Here is a 3,260-nt window from a genome sequence, read left to right as displayed (position 1 = left end):
CATTCGATCGAATGCTTTTCATTCGATCGAATGCTTACAATCGTTCGAACGAATGGAAATCGTTCGATTTTTAGCGGTCGAAGGAATTCGAATGGTCGAACGACTTGTATTCGAATCGAACGCAAACTCAAAATGCGAACGTTCCCAAACGTTCGCGAACATTCGGCGGACGCGAACGGTCGAAGTTCGCGCGAACTAGTTCGCAGCAGAACAGTTCGCTACATCCCTAGTTAGCAGGTAAAATTGCAGGTCTGGGTCCAAATGCTGGTGGGGAGGGTATACCCAATTAGATATATAGAGCCTCGGATATAAACTTTTCTGTGAAAATATAGTAATTTGAACAAGAGGTTGCATCCACTTCTTAGGAATGGAATTCAGTTATTTTTATCCTTTTTATGCTAATTTGTCTTCCCCCCATTTGCATTTAGTCATATTGCAGTATGAGAAACTGCAAATTGCTCTTACCTTGCTACCAAAATCAATTTAAAATGCTGTAGTATTATTAAATGCCTCAGAGATTAATGTTTTTGTTGCTTATTACTTATAGTTAATTCTTGTCCAATTTGGCATCATATATTCATTTGGATACATATCCAACCTACAGGCACCCATCTAAAAATGAAAAATGAAGTAGAAAGTGTTATACAGGGAATAGAGGAGTCAGTTCCAAAAAGGAGCAAATCTGTTAAACACATGACAATTAGAACTTGGTGGCATTCAGCAAAGGCTTTCAAATAACCTTCTAAATTTCCTCCTGCTTAAAAAAAAGAGGAAATCTCCACATTGTAGATTCAGCCAGGCGGAGGACATGACTTGTGTAATCTTAATAAATCAGAGTATTCCCATGTGGCAGAAGCAACAGGGGAATAGCGAAGGGCAGAGCTGCATGTTGACCTAAGCAAGAGCTTATCGAGAAATGATGTCCTCTTAAACAGATTCCTGTAGCGATACTTTGCACTGACAAATTGTAAGTGCCCCTGATTGAAGCATTCCTAACAAAATAGGGCTGATTTAGAAGTGCACAAACCACCCATTATCTTACTGCATAAAAAAAGCCATTTAAAGGAAAGCCTTAAGACTTTGGACCCTAGGAAATTATGAATAAGTATCCCCATCTGAAGCCACCAATGCTGTAAAATACTCATGGGAAAATACCTTATTTACATTACAGGAAAATGCTAAATTAACTCTGTTAGTAATTTATTTTCCCATCAGCTGCCAATCTATGTCTGAACTGCATTACAACAAACCACAAGCAATACAGTATTCCAACTTTAAATGAGATAATCCATGAAAATAGTCCAAAAACAGATTTTCATATAAAATAGCCCTCCTTTTACTGAACTACAACTTCCATCACCAACCTTCAAAGGCTGCTGAGAATTACAGTTCAACATTGTGAATGGTGCCAAGCTGATTATGCCTGATATGCAGAAGATCTATTATAATAAAAAACATATTCTGTTACTGTGCTAGCATTGTATATTTTTAAATTCTATAAGGAGCAGGATTTTGCCTCTAATGGCTGTATCATGTGACTTTACATATGCAGATTATATTTGCTGATTTACATTCTTGGCTGCATTTTTCACCTCTGTAAAAGGGACAAGAATTTAAAAAAATGGAACATGTCTCTTAGGAATGACTGAAGCGCAATTATGGGTACGGTCATTCGAACACGATAACATACAGTAGCATTTTTTATAATACAGAAATACTTAAAAGTGAAGCATTCATATACGAAAGTGATGCATCAAATAACCTCTTGTGTGGCTGCTAATCTAAATCCTCTCTCTGTGTAGCGAATATACCAAATTCTATATTTATCATAGTGGTAGCTTTCAATAAATCTGCCTTCTTATGGCTCCTGGGGGATTCTATTATTGTTATTTTGTACTGTACATTCTCTAAAGCTTCACCCATCTTATTACAGTCTCTTTTTTTTTTTTTAAAGGACACCAGATTCTCTGAGCTATTATGCTAATATGTTTCATTTGAAGTGCATCTGTGGCTACATTATGCAAGATAAACAAAGCCCAAACCAATAAATGGGAATCCCTTTACAAACACAGAGGTTTGTATGTATTTAACAGTTCGTTTGTATGCATGGAAAGCAGTGCATTGTACTAATTTTATCATTATTGTTATTATTCAAATATAATGTGACACTGTGGGGTTCTTCGAAGTACAGTAGTGCAGAAAAAAACATGAACAAAATATTATTTACAGGGATAATACCTCTAATAATGATAATACCTCTTAAATGAAAACTATATGATTGCTATTAGTAAATGATTGGGCTAATGGCATGATAATATCACACTGCTGCATGCTGCATCTCTTACAGGCTTGTGCAAAACATTATGTACTATTATCTCATCTGCTTGACAACTACATAAAATAATAAAGGAAGGAGCAAAGTGGAATAAAAAAAAAAAAAAGAACATAGGACACAATTGTTTTGGAAAAATATTGCACTGTGCCAACACCATTCATATACTCAGCCTTCATAAATGGAAACCTAGGGGAAAAAACTGCAACTTGTTTTAAAATACCTTAAGGCTAATAACCAGAACATGTCTGTGAGTTCCGATGGCAGTAATCAGGCAATGGCCAGCATAGATTTGTTAGTCTAAAGGACAAATGTTTTGAGAGTTTCTTATTGGTTCCTCAGATTATTACATTCTTAATGCCAGCGTACCTAAAGCTGAAGGCTTTTTTTTATCCAAAAAAAAACAACAAAACAGCTGATGCATATCAATGGCAACTACACATACTTCCAAAGTCTCCTGAGTTCAGTGCTGTTTAAATGGGGGAGCACATGCATTAATTGGGGGGGGGGGGTTGGCAGCCACAGGAGCTGATGGCAGGGCAGGGTACATAGTGTAAAAAAACAAGGTGGCTCGAGTACATTTCTGACCGGGGCTGTTCAAAGGAGTTTGTAATTTCTCCCCATGTTTACCTCTCAAACTCCAAAATATACAGCCTGGATAATTGCCAAGGGTTTTTATGTGTTATATATACGATATGCATGATATGAATATTTCAAAAGTGATCCAACTTTGATTTAATTAATTTTCCAGTTCAATCTTTTCAATCAAAGTCTGCCACCCTTGTCTTGAGACATAAAATTTTTTTTTAGTGATTTATTAAACCCTGATGGTGTTAAAAGTCAGAATAGAAAAGTACTACAGTACAAGTTCATATAGAAGTCAATAGCAGATGTCCCGTTTACAATTGGAAGATATCCTGATCTACGC

The sequence above is a fragment of the Xenopus laevis genome, chromosome 4S (genome assembly GCF_017654675.1).
Source record: "Xenopus laevis strain J_2021 chromosome 4S, Xenopus_laevis_v10.1, whole genome shotgun sequence".
Lineage (NCBI taxonomy): Eukaryota > Metazoa > Chordata > Amphibia > Anura > Pipidae > Xenopus > Xenopus laevis.
This window is presented reverse-complemented; position numbering follows the sequence as displayed.